Raw genomic sequence first — 19,084 nt, 5'->3', positions numbered from 1 at the left:
ACTGCTACTGGAAAGAGCTGGGAAGGTCACAGTACGAGGTAGGAGATAGCAATGACTTGGAGAATTAACTTTGCATGTTACTTAGATCTCTTAGCAAGGTCTGCTCATCTGTTTATTAATTGCGTGTTTCACCACTTTGATTCTCTTTGATTGTTATGATCTCTGATTTCTTTGAAGTCTACTTAATCAATAGTTGCTGGTAACCTCCTTAGAATCCTTAGAATCGTAACTCCACTAATGAAGGAAGATTCTGGAGGAACAACATTTCTGTGCAAAATGTATAACAAATCCAGTAATATTTAACTACAAATGTAGCAATCGTCAACATGACTGGTGTTATGATTTACAGCACCGTGACAACAACTCCAAGTTAAAGGCTATGGACACTTTTGGAGGTAATGTTGTCACTTTTGGAGGTAATGTTGGGCTGATAATCAGGGTTTAATTAAAAATGTTGCACTGTTCGTCGTCTGCAGCTTCTACCTATCCCTGTAGATAGTAATTGCAGTATGTTTCTCAAGAGGAGATCTGTCAGGGAGGCTTCACTGACAGATTAGTTCTCCTCTTCTCTCCCCTCTTCTGCAGTTCCGTATCAGGCAATTTTTGACTAGTTTTAAGTGAACTATAAACATATTTGATTTAACCCTTTTTGCTTAATTTCAGACCAAAAAGTTTGGTCAAAATTTGTTTAAACCAATCAGATCTTCACTAATGCCACTAAAACTGATGCAAAACACTGTCTGAGAGCTATAAAAGCCCCGTGTAATACTCTTAAGTACCCTAGAATTGCACGTAAGTACGTTTGAGAAGGTTTTAGGGCAAAGGAAAGGAAGAAGAAGATAAAGAAGAAGAGGATGAAGAAGGAGAGGAAGAGCAAAAATTAGTAGGAAGAGGAAAAAGGAAGTGGAAGAAGAAATTTTATTGGGTTTGACTTAAATGAATCACCCAAGGTTTAGGCTGGATTCAGACAAACATATATTGGCTGGGTTTTCATGCCCAGCCGATATACTTCGTCTCTCTCTGCAGGAGGGAGCCTGCAAGAGCCAGGAGCAGTGCTCTGAGCTCCCGCCCCCTCTCTGCCTCCTCTCCACCCCATGCACTATTTGCAATGGGGAGAGGCGGGGCTAATTCTCAGAACTTAGCCCCGCCCCTGCCCTGCCTCCTTTCATTGCAAATAGTGCAGAGGGGCGGAGAGGAGGCAGAGAGGGGGCGGGAGCTCAGACCACTGCTCCTGACTCTCTCACCCCCCCCCCCCCCCTGCAGATGAGGACACCGTATATCGGCTCGGTGTGAAAACCGAGCCGATATACGGTCATCTGAATCCACCCTTAGATACATGCCGAACCGAACTTTAGCAAAATTTGACCCGGAAAAGAGTTCACCAGTTTGAGGTTCCATCAATATTGCTCATAAGCGCAACTAATTTTATCCTATCTTTGGTCATAAATTACCTGAAGCACACGAGAGGAGAGATAAGGGCTGAAAACTAACCTGGCAGTCCAGCCTCACTGACAGAGCTTCTATTGAGACTGTGACTGCAGCTTCTGTACACAGTGATATGTAGAAGTTGGAGATGACAAACAATGTAAAAGTTTGAATTAAACCTTATTGAAAAAATGTTTGTTAGCTCAAAATACATGCCTTAACCCATTAAGGACTAAACGCTGTTAATTTGCAGCGCTTAGTCCTGGGCTTTAATCTCATAAAAATATGGCACAGGATTAAAGCCCCTGCTTCTGCAATCAATCAGAAGCAGGTTGGGCTGTCAGCTGTTAGTTACAGCTGATAACCTGAAGGAAAAGGGAGAAGGGGTTTTTAACCCCTTCTGCCTTCCCATTTCCCTAGTACACAGCGCTCAATGAAAGTTTCTTCCACTACGAGATCTGGCTGTCAAGTGACCGCCGGAATTCCCTGTTACAGCAGAGTTACAGGGTCTTAGCAGACCCACATCAGCTCTGCCAGTGGCTATTGTCACCACAGGGGATGTTTTTCCTATGGATGCCCTAGCTACAGGGGGAAAGTGTGTAATAAAAAAAAAACATGTGAATAATCCCCAGAGGTCTTATATGACATCATGGTAGACATAGATAGTAAAAAAAAAATGTTTTACATAAATAAGTAAAACAAAATTACACAATAAAATAAAAATATATACATTAAAAAAAATGAACCAAAGCTGACGCCAACCAAAACCTAAGGTTTATGGAAACTGTTGCACTCGGAATAGATTCCACACTGCTTACAGCAGCAATTTACAATGGGACATTTAAATGCCCTGCTGTAGACAAAGGGATATTCATCCTGCCCCCCTGCTGGGCAATTCCCCAGCAGCGGGGGGCAGTAGGGGACTCCCTCTCCCTCTCTCCCCAAGGGATTTCACAGCCCCTCTATATTTGCTATAGAGATTCTCTGTGAGAAGCCCTATAGCCCCACCCACTCTCTTTAGCCCCGCCCAATCTCTCTGTGCTATGGGGATATTCCTCAGGGATCCGCATAGCAGGGAGATAGAGTGGAGCTATGGGGATTAATCCATAGTCCTGCTCGGTCTCTCCCTGCAATAGGTTAATCCCCCATAGCTCCACTCCATCTCTCCCTGCTATGGGGAAATTCCGAAGCCCTGCGGGGCTTCCTCTCTCTGTTGTATTTCTCAATGGTATTATTTAATTTACCACTTAATATACTGGAAAACTTTAAAACATTTCTAAGTGTAAGAAAACACAAGATTTAGCTATGATTTGGTTGCAGCTTTTTCTCATTCATGTGATTTTCGGCCTTGATGCAGGCATGATTTTAAATCACCGGCTGCTGAAAGAGCTTCAGAGCAGTGCAGGGAGAAGACAGGGTAGACACATCTGAGCCTCGGTAGGTGAGGAGAGGGGATTATATTTATTTTTTATTTTTAACACACTCTAGGGATGATTTTTCAGGGAAGGGCTTATATTTAAAGCCCTTCCCTGAAAATCCCTGCAGGGCTTGCCAGTAGCCCATTGCTTTCGATGGGACTGCAGAAGTGCCGGTCCCATTGAAAGCAATGGGAGAACATTGCAATTCTCTGCCACAGCTGTCACAGCTGTGGCAAGGGAATCCTTCGGCCTCACCGGGAGTCTCCTTCTCACTGAACACTGTGACAGTGCTGTCACAGTGTTCAGTGACAAGGTAACTCCCCGTGGTGAATATTTACAAGGCAGCGGCAGAGAGGTGAGTGTATATATATTTTTTATTTATTTTTTTAAACAAACAGGATTGATTTTCAGGGAAGGGCTTATATTTAAAGCCCTTCCCCGAAAATCACTGCAGGGGTTGCTGGCAGCCCATTGCTTGCAATGGGGCCATGTGCAGCAGCCGCAACCCCATTGAAGGCAATGGGCATGGACCTGCATTTGCGCGTGTTTGCGCACATACGTGGGTGCACACTTTTATGTGCACCTATGTACGGCACATGCACAAGCTCGTGTAAAGCCACCCTAATGCATTTCTATGGCTGGCTTGATTTGTGGATCTACCGCACAGGTTCCGCAAATCAAATCCACCCATGGACATTGGGCCTTATACAGTAAATGGGAAATCACTGGGGAACCCTGACATGGAAAAGGATTTGATGATTTTAGTTAACTGTAAGATTAACTGGAGCAACCAGTGTCAGGCAGCTGCTGCCAAGGCAAATAGGATCATAAGGTGCATCAAAAGAGGTCTAGGGGCACATAATGAGGACATTGTTCTTCCTCTTTACAAGTCACTGGTCAGACCACACATGGAATATTGTGGATGGTTTGGGGCACCGATACTCAAGAAGGACATATCAGAGCTTGAGCGGGTACAAAGGCAGGCAACTAAAGTAAGAAATGGAATGGGTAGACTGTTATATTTTGAAGAAAGATGAAAAATCTCCCTAAAGTGGTGTTAGGGACTTTTGTGATCTGGAATTGCCATCAGGATTCTACTAGTAGTGCGAATCTTGGGGTTGAATATTCCTTAGGAGGGCGCATTGTTGGGGCTATTCCATCCATGTGAAAGGTCCCTTCGAACGACTCCTGAGCCACACGGCGGCATCCTATTGATATTGGTTACTACATCCCATCGAAAAAAATCAATTTAATCCATTAAATCCCTTGTTGCTAACTCGCAGTCCGTTGCATTCTAATTCCATGTTCCACATTTTATCCACCGTCCTTCCTTTAAGGACTTTTCTGAAATTCATTAACAAGATATTATGCAAATCCCCGATGAGGAAACAGGTCAGGTCTTTGCTCTTGAACTCTTTATTTGCAGCTGAGACCCGAAAAAAAAAAAAAAGAATGATTTTAATGTAATAGCTGAAAATTAGACGGATTCCGCAAGATAGAATTTGGAACATGTAACATTTGCAGGAATCGCCCCAGGGCGTATGTTTAAAGCATAAGATACCATTGATGTTAATTTTCAACATTTTATGCAGCATCTCAGAGAAACAAAGAACAGAGAGAATTGGAAGTTACATTAGTAAGGATCGTGATGTGACAGGTTCCTCAAAATGTGATGAGAACGCGTCGGGCGCCGTTTTATCTTTTTGCATTTGGTATTATTTGCCATTACTTTTATAGCGCCAGCAGAGGTGTAACTTGAAGCTCCTGGGCCCCAATTCAAACCCATAACAGGGCCCCCAACTATAATGCTTTACACCTGCCTAAGGGCTCTTTCCCACGAGTGCATATCGGACGGCCGTTTTCACGATATGCACTGTGATCCGATGCATTGGATTCCAATGCATCAGATCACATGGGTGTATTTCTGAGACGAAAAAAAACGCCCGGCCGGGCCAATATAGCGCCGGGCGTCTTTACGTTGGGTCCAAAAGATAGTCCTGGAACTATCTTTTGGGCCAGAATACGTCGGCCGCTGCATGGGCTCCTATGGGAGCCCATGCCAGCGGCTGTAGGTGGAAGGGAGTTTAGCAGTGTGGCTGCTAAACTCCATCCCTCTGTTCTCCTACCCCTTCCCCTTCCTTTTTCTCTGTGCAGGCTCACCTGTTGTTCCTCCCTGCTCATTCTGTGCAATGGGAGGGGGTGGGACAGGGGTGGAGCTAATTGCCCACCATCTCCCCGCCCCTTGTCCAAAGCCATCAATGGGAGGAGGCCCACCGCTTAGCTCCGCCCGTCCCAACCCTCCTATTGCACAGAATGAGCAGGGAGGAACGAGAGGTGAGCCTGCGATGGGGAGGGAGGGGAAATGGGCGACGGCCTGGTGAGCTCAGCGTATTTGCACCCCAGCCTCACCAGGCCATATGAACGGGCACACAAATGTTTGATTTGTTCGCCCATTCACCAGTTTTTCTCCCCCAGTGTAGCGTATATAGTCCGGCCATGAAAACGCGACCAATATGTGCTTGTGGGAATAAAGCCTAAAGCTGTATGTATCACTATTAACAGATACAGTATTGCGTTAGTACTCTACGTTGATCACGGTGGTCATTCAAAGTGAATGGCAATGGCTGCACTACACAAACAGGGTATAAATGCCTGGCACATTATGCCATATACATAGGACAATGACCATTCATAAGGCCATCTGGTAGGGATCTGTTCACACAAGTATTCAATTTTTCTATGTGGATTCTATTAAAAATCAATATATCAAAAAAAATTCTAAAAAGTAGCATAAAGCACATTTGCAAATACAAGAGTAACAACTAAAAGATAAATAAATATAATAGAACTCGAAATAACGGTAGTACAAATTATACACTATCCTACCAGAACTAACTAGACACCTGAGCAAGAATCAAATATTATATTTAATCCCATATCTTAAGACTTAGGCCAGCTTCCCACGGCCGCGCCAGATTTAGTATGCAGGAGGCCCACAAAGGATTCCGGCTGTGAGCCCAACCGGCGATCCTGCGTGCCCGAATTATCTGTATTGCAAAAGACTTAGGCCTGCTTAGTGATGATGTGGGTACCTGCGGCCCATACGCATATAGACTGCGGGTCAGATGCCTCCATTGACTTCACTGAAGGACATTCGAGCGTAATCAATGGCAAAATAGAGCACGGCACGTTTTTTCCTTCGCTCGCAGAATACGCAATTTGTATCTGCAAGAGTTAAGGAAAAATCAAAAGTCCATGCCTTTCAATGCATGTGTTTTGCCGTGGATTCCACAACTGGAATCTGCCCGTTTGAAACCGGCCTACGTGGGGCTTCTTTGGCTCCAATGACATCAGATGCTCTCTGTGGTATACTTTCTACTAACGTCTGATACAGTTTAGCTAGTACTTCCCTCCATTCATCCTGCAAACATCTGGCTAGTTCTCTCAAAGAAGATGGAGGCTGTTTATATTACCTGATCAGGCATTCCAGTTCGTCCCAGGGCTGTTCAGTAGGTTTAGGCTGGGACTCTGTGCAGCCGGTCCTATCATGGAACATCCATAATCTCAAGCCAATATAAAACAGCGTTGGATGTGTGACAAGGCACGGTGTCTTGCTGGAAGTATGGCCGACCCTTTCCAGAGTATTACCACATTGCCAGCAGCACATTATAGTCTAGAATGTCAGGGTCACCTCTGTGTTCATGGTTCTTGTCACCACAACCAACGATTGGAGACAATGCCACATAAAACATCACCGGACCATAATGGAACCTCCATCGTACTTAACTGTTGACACAACACACTCAGGCAGAAGGTGTGTTCCCCAGGATCCTCCACACCCAGGTATCTCAATCTGATGTGACGATGGATTAGTGCAATTAATCACTCCATAAAACATTCTTTTATTGGTCAACTGTCCAATGACGATGATGCTTCTAATGTACCAATGTATATTCAGCAAGAAAACTTGTCAGATGTTTGCAGGATGAATGGAGGGAAATACCAGTTGAGTAGTGTGATTCATCACTCCATAGAATGTTGTTTCACTTCTCAACTGTTCAATGATGATGATCCTTCCCCCACTGTAGATGGACCAATGTATATTCAGTGAGAGAACTTGTCAGATGTTTGCAGGATGAATGGAGAGAAATATTAGTTGAGTAGTGTGATTCATCACTCCATAGAACGTTGTTTCATTGCTCAACTGTCCAATGACGATGATCCTCCCCCCATTGTAGATGGACCGATGTATATTCATTGAGAGAACTTGCCAGATGTTTGCAGGATGGATTGAGGGAATTACCAGTTGAAGTGTATCAGACGTTAGTAGAAAGTTTGGCACGGAGACTATCCAATGTCATTAGGGCCCAAGGAGCCCCACTAAGTATTAACCTATGGAAGTAAATACTACTTTTCATTCTTGCTCAGGGGTCCGATTACATTAGGTAGGATAGTGTATAGGCTGAACTGGATGGACATATGTCTTTTATCGACCTTACACACTATGATACTATGCATATAAACGTTTTCTTCTTATAGATAGCGTAAATATTACAGAACGTTCCTAATCGCCTTTCTTTCAACATTCATGTAAAATGCCCCATAAATAATTACCCAATCTGGTAAATAGGGAAAAACCCAGTTATCATATTAAAGTCTACTTTAGGATTTTTGCAGCTTTCACATAAAGAAAAGTCGACTAATGAGGTTTTCTGCCGATTAGAAATATTGTAACCACAATTAGGTGAGAATCTCATGAGCCCCATTCTGGATGCATTTTCTCATTACATTAAATAAGACTAAGTTGTAAATAATTAATACATCCCGTATCTCAATATTGCGAATCAAGGCCGCGTAATCTTGTTTTTGTTTCCAACTTTCATTATTTGCTCCGGACTTTCATGTCTTGATCTTTGAAGTTCAATCTGGTAAATTAAATTAGTATTGTCAGGTGGCATCATTGCATATTGATCAACATTGATTGACTTTGCGGAGGTTTTAATTAAGATCTGTTGTTAGAACTGTACAAACGGTTCCCTATTGTTTTCAACTCGGAGAGCATTACTGCTGATTTAAATATCTGCGTTTCTACGTTTTCACAAACTTAATTAGGTCACAAAGTAGTGTCTTGGCTGGAATCGTGCTATGAATGTAGCTGCCAAAGAGTAACTAAGACAGGCTATTGCTGACTAAGCATATTGTAGATGCGAAGCCTCATGTATATGACTGTGCTATAGCTCCATAGCAGCTCCGCGTTCTACAATGCTGTACTACTACACCCATGGGCAATACCCGTAGTCATATGGAGGGTATGAGAAAACATGGCATGCTCCAATAGATGCCATAATATGGGGATTTCCTACCCTATGAGCATTGACATCACTGAAAAAAAAGCTTATGATTAGTTGTGATCCCTCTTAAACCCTTTTAAAAGGGTTGATCGCAATTACAAGGTATCTTTCTCCATAGGATAGGGGATATCTTGCTGATTAGTGGGGGTTTCCCTGCCAATCTCAAGAATGGGACCCCCATGCTCCGTTCTACTTGTCACTGCTGGGTTGCTTCTACCCCGCAGTAAAGCTAAAGGTCATACATGTGCGCCCTCTAGAGGCAGGTTTTGTATGAAGCAAGTCCGATAGCTGAACCCACTCCATACACAGTTGGTTCCAGCTGTCAAAGACAGCTGACACCCTCTTTCAGCAGCCCCGAACAGCACTCATGCTGGCTGCAGCTGTTAACTCTTTAAACACCACTGTCAAATCAGACAGAGGCATTTAAATGCCCCGGTCAGAGTTCGGGAGTCCCAAACGCCTTCCCTCTCATGATGAGATTGTGAGGTGCCATGTGCGTTTGTTTGTCATGGTAGCTAGGGGTCTTCTGAAGACCCCCTGAGCTACCATATATTTCTGTCTATTAAGATGGGCCTATGGCCTATCTTAATAAAATGCTTGCAGAAATCCCATATACTATAATACTGAAGTATTCCAGTATATGGTATAAGTGATCAAAGAATCATAAGTTCAAAAAAACAGTAAAAAAAAAGTGAAAAAAACGTATTTATTTAAAAAAAAAAAATTAAATGATAAGGAAAGTAAAAAAAACACCACTTCTAATTTAAAAAACACACATTTGTCCGGTCTATCAAAATAACACATTATTTATCCCATATGGTGGATGTTGTCAGAAAAAAAAAGCCAAAACGTCAGAATTGCGCTTTTAATCAGCCTATGTCCAAGGAAAAAAATGTAAGAAAAAGCGTTCAAAAAATCATATGCGCTAAAAAATTGTACTAATACCGTGTTTCCCCGAAAATAAGACAGTGTCTTATATTAATTTTTGTTCAAAAAGTTTTAACTTTTTTACATGTATAGCTGCCTGGACACTATTTAAATTGACTTTTTTAATTAACTGTTAGCAGGGCTTAATTTTGGAGTAGGGCTTATATTTCAAGCATGCTCAAAAAGCCTGAAAAATCATTTTGCATCCTCAAAAATTCTGGAAAATCATCCTATGTCTTATTTTCAGGGTATGTCTTATTTTCAGGGAAACAGGGTAGCAACCACATGATGTCCTGCAAAAATTAAACCCCCCACAGCCCTATCAACAGAAATATAAAATGCTACGGCGGTCAAAAAATGGCAACAATTTTTTAATTTTTTTTTTTAAGAATTTTTTTTTATAGTGGTATAGCAAAAAAAAAAATCTAAATAAATTTGGTATCATCGTACTGACCCACAGAATAATTATATGATATTTCGTTATACAGAAAAGTATTATAAATGGGGAGTATTTTGTGTTTGTGATTGGACTGTACCTTTAAGATGTGACAGCCTTGATAAGTGCAATCTCACGACTTTGTAAAGTTCCTGGAGTCACGCGTGGAATGACGGAGAGATATTTAGATACATTGAATCCTTTTCATGTTTAGATGGCTATTTTGCTTTAAATGCCTCCCGGAGAGCAGCGGCTTCACAACACATATGATAATGGAATGTAACAATCTCGCTTCTTCACTTCTACTTTAGGAACTTACATCAAAGGAGGCAAGATAATTGTGACAATTCCCCTTTGTGGCAACACAAATCAAAGCAACAAAAGTAACAGACAAAACACTTGAGGGAATAGTATCCGCTGGATGTAAGCGCGGTAAAGCTGCGTACAGCACACCCCGTGGATCTCGCAGTCTTATCTGCGTAAATGTCTTTGCTGCAGTACAAATCAATCCATCGCATGACAGAACAGATGGGAGATAACTAAAGATTTTAATAGAAAGTAGATTCTGACCTTGGATACAAGTAATTGCACAATTAACTGTTGCTAGTCTGTGAGGCTAGATCCAATAAGACTTTGGTACTGGTCCATCTTTAGGAATGCTACACATCCTTTCCAGGTCATCAGGTTGGGATGGACCAAGGTTAGGGCAAGGAAACTCAAGTATCAACTGATTAGAATTTAAAGGGTTGACTGGCCAATTAAAGCAAGCCTACAAAATTATGTCCCGGATCAGAGTAGATGGCTAAGTAAAAACATAGTAGGCTTTGGTGTAAGTCATATGTGAAAACAAAGAGTCCAGTAGTAAATAATAGTGAAAGCTTTGTTTAAACCAGCATGTTACACGGTTTGAGGCTTAAAGGGGTTGTCCTGCGAAAGCTAGTGGGGGTATACACTTCTGTATGGCCATATTAATGCACTTTGTAATGTACATCGTGCATTAATTATGAGCCATACAGAAGTTATTCACTTACCTGTTCCGTTGCTGGCGTCCTCGTCTCCATGGTGCCGTCTAATTTCAGCGTCTAATCGCCCGATTAGACACGCTTGCGCAGTCCGGTCTTCTCCCTGGTGAATGGGGCCGCTCGTGCCGGAGAGCTGCTCCTCGTAGCTCCGCCCCGTCACGTGTGCCGATTCCAGCCAATCAGGAGGCTGGAATCGGCAATGGAACGCACAGAGCCCACGGTGCACCATGGGAGAAGACCTGCGGTCCACCGTGGGTGAAGATCCCGGCGGCCATCTTAGTAAGGTAAGGAAGAAGTCGCCGCAGCGCGGGGATTCGGGTAAGTACTATCCGTTTTTTTTTTTTAACACATGCATAGGGTTTGTCTCGCGCCGAACGGGGGGCCTATTGAAAAAAAAAAAACCCGTTTCGGCGCGGGACAACCCCTTTAAGTGCCTCTTCCTCAGATGACTGGATGGTGAAAAATGATGTAAGAATCTGAAGGAGGACGTCTAAGATATTCACAACCAGATTCTTTTTCTATTGTAGGGATCCTTCTCGTATCCAGATGTCAGACATGGCTCCTCAATGTGAGGTCGGGGCTCCATGTGTTGTGGGATTGGATGTCCTCTTATGAAGGAGACATGTCTGACATCCAGGTCCCTAGAGCAGAATAAGAGTCTTTCGGTGAATATCTTGCGTGGTCTTTTTCTTTGCGGCTACATCAGGTTCTTACATTATTTTTCACCACCCAGGAAGAGGCATTTTAGCCATGCTGGTTTAAATAAAGTTTTTATCACTACTTACCATTAAACTTTTTGTTTTCACCTATAAGTTCCACCAAAGCCTTGTCTGTTTTTACTTAGCCACCCGCTATATATGAGCACTAACTAGTGCCACCAGGCAGCACCTGTATTAATCCATCACCGCTCTTTGAGTTCTCTCTTTGATTTGACTCACATAGTGCTCTGCCCACGTGTCTGTCTGTTGTCTGTTGTCTGTTGTCTCTGTTGCCCACGTGTCTGTTGTCTCTCTATCAGATTATTTACTTGCAGATGCTCTTCTCTGCCCTACCTCTAATCTACCAGCTCCTGGTCCCATTTTTCAGACATGCAAGATGGCCAACACTATCCAACCCCCACAGTGCACTAATAGTGTTAGACTACCAATGTACTACACCTGCTCTCTGCTTGGCTAGAGCTGATCACGAGCGCAGCTCTGACCAATCAGAGAGCAGTGCACAGTGTGCATTAGATAGCTAGAAAGTTTTTGCAGGAATCTTGGATAGCCAAGAACAAGACCCGCAACTGGCAGATCAGACAAAGGGCAGTTATTTTCATCCTATCAATCTCCCACCACTCCCATGCTTCCCGTTCACTGTTGACATGGACACATGACTGCTGCAATCAATCACTGTCCATCCTAGTCCTTGTTGACGTGGACATGAGATTGTTACAGCCAATCAGTGGCTGTTACAGGTCACAACTGTGGTCATTGATTGGCTGCAACAGTCACATGTCTGTGTCAACAGGGAATAGCCAATTAAGAGACCAGCAGGTGACCCTGGCATGCATCAGATCAGGAATGGTGGGGGATCAGAAAGGTAAGCATTTCCTATTACTTATTTTAATATTTTAACACATTCCAAGTGTTCCAATTTGTGCAGCAGATTTTCATTGTGGATTTCACCTCTTCCAATGAGGGGTTCAAATCCCTGTCAAAGTCAACAACAAGGTCAATTTCAAAATTAACCTGTAAATGTCCTGCTGCTTGTGTGTGGGTGGGATAACAGCTGCAACATTGACTGTATATTAAGGAGGTCCACTTCTGAACTTGAGATCATCTATAGAGTCAGACAAATATATCCTACTTGGAAATAAGCTCAGTTGTAAGAGACTGTTCCTGTGATGGTCGCTAGGCAAACATGTTACTGTTAGGACTGTATGAACTGTAATGTAAAGTTTCAAGTAGAGATGAGCAAACTTTTCAAAAGTCCAATTTGCTGAATTTTGACAAAAAGTTTGTTTTGGTCCGAATTAGTTTGAACTGAAGCAGAAATTCATAAAAACCTCTAAAACTAGTATTGAATACTGACTAAGAGACCTGCAATGATGATTGTGGTACAAGTGATGGGGCTCAGTGGTTAGTAGTGTTGCATTTCCGCACTAGGGTTGTAGTGGCCCAGAGTTAATGGGGCCCCTCCATAAGTATGCATGTGTTTCTCTTGTGTAATTGTATTGTCAGTGTCTTCTATGTGTATGAATTTCATGTGTATTGCACTTCTGCAGCACTGAAAGGGTTTATGTCTGGGTTATGTCTGGAAAATGTATCTTGTTGTGTATCAAGCGATCATGTTTCATATATATGTTTGCAAGGTGAATGCAAGTCAGTCTGAGAGTTAGTTAGCAAGCATCTGCATCCTAAGGTCAGTCTGCGAGTAGTCTTGAAAAGTCTGCAAGTTGGTTGGAGCCTGAGGAATTTAGAGACTTTTAGTGAGTAGGAGAAAACTGCCTTGTCCTATGAGGAGCCCCAGGATGGAAGAGGCTGAGTGATGGCTTGATGAATGCCCTGGGCCCTGTTCACCCAGACCTTCCTGCTATTAATACAAAGGACTGAGACAGACAGAGAGATATAGTGAGAGGAGCTGCCATGCAGCACTGAGTGCCCTTTTCCAAATGTGAGTGTTGACTGGTGGAGAGCTGGAGAAAGAAGGAGAATGGCTGGGAGCAGAACCACACAGATAACTAGGACTGTGGACTTGTTTGTCATCCTGTGAATTCTCCCTGCCCCACCACTATTGTTTCTGAACCAGTGTCCAGCTGGATTATACAAAGTTTTGGATTGTATCCATTATTTCAAGTAAAGGAGCTCAACCGACCATTTCCGGTTCTGCTCTGTGTGTGGACTCTCTATTACTAACTTCTGGATTCACCACAGAGGACAGAATGGTGGCATCATGTGTTACAAAAGCACTTAAGGTAAACCGCATACTGGGTTACCCTGTGAAGCTCCTCCAGCAGTAACTTTGTTGGGTTCCGTGCTTCCCCCAAGGGAGGAGATGGTAGAGCCCAGTGACAAGGCCTATCTTCTCGGCTGTGGGCCCGCTCCTCAGACGCTGCAGAGTCCTATGTTCAAAACTGACCCAAGACAACATCAGCATGGAGTTTATATGTTCCCTTTCTGGTTGTACTTCTCCTCTTTCAGAGAATGAAGAAGCCTAGTGGTTTAGTGGTTAGCACTGTTGCCTGGCATTGCTGGAATTCTAGGTTCAAATAGACCTTCAGTGCTACAAGGCAGCAGTGCTAACCACTGAGCCACATCGATTTAAGAATCGCCACCATTTCAGATCTCTTAGACAGTATTGAACACTAGTTTAAGGGAATTTTATAAACTTCTGGTTCAGCTGAAATGAACTGCCTGATCAAAACTTCAAGCAAAAAGTTGATCCAAAAGGTGGTTCCACAGGTTCGATTAACTCAACACTAATTACAAATAGAGCGCCCTCCTCTGGAGTGAAAGAATGCAAATAGTGATGTACAGAGTAAACATTTATGTTTGCTACATCTGTATTGCCTCTGCCAACTTACTGCTGCACAATTCACAACAGTTGTGAGAAGTCAATAGGGATCTGGACCTGCCAGGTGTGAAACAGTTATCATAATGAACACAAGTTCTTTTATCGCCACAATATTACATTATTAGTTCAGAATTATTCATTTTAGCAAAGCATAAATATTGTTTTATATTATATGTATACTTAACAATAGAGATGAGCGAGCATACTTGCTAAGGGCAATTACTTGATCGAGCATTGCCCTTAGCGAGTACCTGCCCGAGCAGGGGAGCGGTGAGTTGCGGGAGTGAGCAGGAGGTAGCTGGGGGGGGGGGGGTGGAGGGAGAGAGAGATCTGCCCTCCGTTCCCCCCCCCCCCACTCTCCCCCGCCTCTCCCCACCCCCCTGCAGCACCCAAATCTTTTCTTCCGAGCGGGCAGGTACTCGCTAAGGGCAATGCTCGCTCAAGTAATTGTCCTTAGCAAATATGCTCGCTCATCTCTACTTAACAACCATACCATTTTGAGTATACAGCTCCTATGCAGTTCTGTGCATCTACTACAATCTTTATGCTAACAATAAATTACAGGATTGACACATGACTGCTGGATCAGTTTGCTTATAGTCTGTCACCGTGGAGACATATTGCATTGCATAAGAGATGTATACACAAAATTATACTTTTTTTTTTTTGTTGTTACACATTTAAAGGGGTTTTCTCACTTTTACTATTGATTATCTATCCTCAGGTCATCAGTTACAGATCGGTGGGGATCTGCCCTTTAGGATCCATGCAAATCAGCCGATCCTTCAGGCTGCTGTCAGTGCAACAGGGTCAGACTTCGTCATCGATGCTCAGGGCCAAAAGTGTAATCAGCAGTCTATTACACTTACAACCCATAACACCAATGCGGATGTCTGGCCCCACTTGTCAGGGATAGAGGTGTAAGGATGACATCTGGCCCAGTGGCACTGACAGTGGGCAGGGAGCGGCTGATCCCCATTGATTTGCTATTGATTACCTATTCTGAGATATCAATAGTAAAGTGTGAGAAAACCCATTTAATTATAAGCATTTATTTTTATCTCCTTCCTCATCACTACCCATAACCCATAATATCATGCAGCCTATTCAGTGTTGATTGGGTGCCAAGGTCCACCAGTCGGTCCATTGGGACCCTAGGTCTACCAGTAGATCTATTGTGACCCTAGGTCTTTCTGTAGGTCCATTCGAACCCTAGGTCTACCAGTAGATCCATTGTGACCCTAGGTCTACCAGTAGGCCCATTGGAACCCTAGGTCTACCAGTAGATCCATTGTGACCCTAGGTCTACCAGTAGGCCCATTGGAACCCTAGGTCCACCAGTAGGATTTATTCTGGAGTATAATTGCAAATACTGCTTCTCTAAGATGCTGTACTTTGCCTATCAATACGTATTGCAATGGGTGTACAACACTGTGTGCCGTTCGTGTGGGGCTTGGGGGTCCACTTCTGTCTCAAAGCCCACCGGGATATACCTCTGTTGTCCTGTGGGCCAGTCCAAACCTATTCCTAAGCCCAATAGAACATTTATTCCACATTTCAGCAGCAAATACTGTACCACTAAATACAAACTGCAGTATAAGAGGTCTGAAGGCTCCCTATAGATCACCTGCCTTGTTCTGTTATTCACTCTGTCGGAAATTACCACGCGAATATAAGAATAAATAGAGATGTAAGGCCGAGAAGGTCAAGATATGAGACAATTATTTCACTGTGTACTGCAAAGAGACATCTAAGGTGCCTATTAAGGTGAAATATGGTAAAATGGACTCTGGGCTGTAATGAACTTATGCTAAAGGGTTTATGGGTGCAATAAATTAAATGTTCTTGGACGCCCATGTGGCTTCCTGTGGAGAGATTACATTCAGTACATCAAGTTCAAGACTCACAATAAATCAGAGATATTCGTGTTTTGAAGAAACGGAACAATGATGTCAAACGATGACAAACCCGTTTTATGGGGATTTTTTTCACTTTTTTGTGGTTTTGTTGAGCTTTCTCTTTCTGGTATATATGTAAAATCATATGACCTTAGCCGATGTCTTAGTGTGTTGCCGGTAGGTGGTATCGCGACACAGGTTCAGGATACGGGGCAGCAGATGGAGTTACAAAATAACATTTAATCTTTTTTTTTTTAGCAAATAAAAGCAAAAGAGTATTAATAACAAGTTAGTAAGTCGACTGATTAGGATAACATTTCTCAATGCTAACTACAGTTGACTAATACTAATCGGCTATGTTTTAGATACAATAAGAAATGAAGTCAGGAAACTGTCAGTAATGCAATTCAAGGATCAATACTTCGAAACAGCAATACATATAAATACACAGTTTATATGTTATGGGTTAGTCCGATTAAGGTTAGTCCGTAAAGGCAATCCCGTCTCTGAACTTCGGGATAAAGTCTCTATAGGCTCATGTTCCTGTGTGCTTATCTCGGCCCATATCTGCAGGCAATTAGTTTGTATTCCAAGTTTGTTAATGTGATAATTCAGATCACTGCAAATGACACTCAACTATCCAACAAGGCTGTGTCATTACTTCTTTTGTCCCTAATAGGTTTGATACCTCACTTACAGTTTGTTGCTGTCCCTCTGCGTTCTCCAGTTGATCGGTCCAGTACAACCCAAGTTTCGTACCACAGTGTTTGTCCCATAGCCTCAATTACACAACTGAAAAACTCCATAGACCAGGCCTGAAGAAAAACCCCAAGTAGGCTCCAAAGCTTGCTATAACATCATGTCTTTTTGCTAGCCATTAAAATGTATCATATTCATAAGATTACTTTGTTTCTCTTACACAGAACAATCACATTTTGCTTTTAAGGAGCATGTGAAACCCATATCAGCTAATGACACCAGTCAAAATATGGCATTTTATGGTTTTTCTATTGAGCTTTTCACTACACAGGCATACTAAATTACAAACCTAAGAAGAACCAGTTTTCCCAAGTTTCTATCATAGCCAAGAAGATAAGATAATAGCTCAGTGACCTCACACTTGGATCTCCTGGTCTACTGATTGATTTCAAAATCTACTAGTTGACCTAGACCTACTCTTTAGCCACTACTGGTGTAGTGACCCAGAATTAGGGTCCCTCCAGCACTTGTGGTTTGTTTGTTTTATGTGTAAGTTCATATGTGTTTAGTGTATGTGTTGGTGTCATCAACCTTGATGAAGTCTGTTTATCTATCCTCCTATATTGCTGTGCGTGATGTGATTGGTGTTTGACGGGTTAGGAAGGAGTTTAGAGAAAGAAGAGAGAAGGAGAACGTAGGATGTAGTTGGTGGAGGAGGTGGTGTGCGCCGAGGTCAGTGGCGCTAATGCTCCTGCCGGGGCTCAGCCTTGGTCCGGTCTCACATGCCAGGAGACTTATCCCCTCCGGGGAATGGAGCTCAGGGGACGCAACCTGGGGGAGAAGTTGGAGTATGGTTGTTGTGCATTTCCTCGCGAACTGCATTGCCAAGGGAGGAACAAAAACCACCACAGCTAGCACAGGGTGCTGAGAAGTAAGAGACAAGGAGAAAGAGAGTTTGAGAATTCTTTCTAAGACAGGAATGGCTGCCCCAAGAGAGTGTCCATCAGATAACTACGACTGAGGATGTGTGTGCCTTGGGGAAAAAGGACTCCTTGTTTTTCAAGTGTGTCGGAAAGGTGTGCAAGGGAAGTAAGTATGTCAAGAAACGTGGTACTTGATTTGTTCAAGAAGTACTTGTTTCCCATTAAAAAGTAAAGCACTTATGTTGTACTGGAAAATCAAAAGTTGAAACTGTGAATAAAAGAAAACCGAGTGCCTCCGGTTTTGGAAGACATTGCGGTTGTAGACTCATTTATTCACTGCGAGTGATTCGTCACTCATCTAGGGGCACTGGCGTCACAGAGACAATCTAGGGCTGTTATATCTTACTCCCCCTGCATGCGGCTGAGCTGGGCTGTACTTTGGCTCTTGGGAGAGGAGACGGTAGTGTCACCATGATACACTGCCATCTTGTACCCCACCATCTTCCCGGCTGAAGGCCTGGCTCCCGGTCGCTGAACCGGTCTACATTATTCATTCACAAATTGTATATATGTGTGAGAAGAAATTGCTGCTAGTGAACCAATAGAACCCTTTTTCAGGTCGAAGTGGAACTTTGAGCAAAGGTAAACCCAAAAAATGTTTCTACTGGTTTGATTTGCTTAACACTAGTCCTGAATACTGGTATATAGCACTATCTAAGGCTGTATTTACTCAAACCGATATTGCACTCTTAAATATCGTGTTTCTATACAATTGCATTGTGTTTTTGTGATTTTGAGGCATGAGAAAATTGAATTTTGTTTCAAAAGGAAAAAAAAAATTAAAATGATATCACACTCACATGAAACTTGCAACTTTTTAATTCACTAATAGCAAGTAATGGGAGAGTTTTCTGCGAATTCACGGAAAAATGGAACATACTACAGTTTTTTCGTCTCAATCCATGGCAGCAAGAATTAAAATGGCCATGCATCGTGAAAATACACAGCTAAGGGAGATGGAATAAATCCTCCACAGTGCCACCTATTGAAAGGCAGCATTCCTTCGAGTCAAAGTGGGACTTTTAATACAAGTCTTGTTACAATGACTGGGAATCAAAAGCAAAGCCAGACCCCATGTACATACAGCTGTTTCCGGGTTATTGCCCATCATCAGTGTACAGTAGGCGTCTGGCTTTTGCTAGTGAGAGGCCTGGGACAGGGGTCAGAAATGCTCTTTTCTCCTTAGGGAGAGCAACTATATACTATAAACTAAGTGAGGAGACTCAAATGGCCACGCACGCTCCTCTGGGTAATATGCAAATAAGGGAATGCTGCCTTTCAATAGGTGGCACTGTGGATTTATTCCATCTCCCTTATTTGCATATTACCCAGAGGAGTGTGCGTGGCAATTTGAGTCTCCTCACTTAGTT

Source organism: Eleutherodactylus coqui, chromosome 11, assembly GCF_035609145.1.
Source record: "Eleutherodactylus coqui strain aEleCoq1 chromosome 11, aEleCoq1.hap1, whole genome shotgun sequence".
Lineage (NCBI taxonomy): Eukaryota > Metazoa > Chordata > Amphibia > Anura > Eleutherodactylidae > Eleutherodactylus > Eleutherodactylus coqui.
This window is presented reverse-complemented; position numbering follows the sequence as displayed.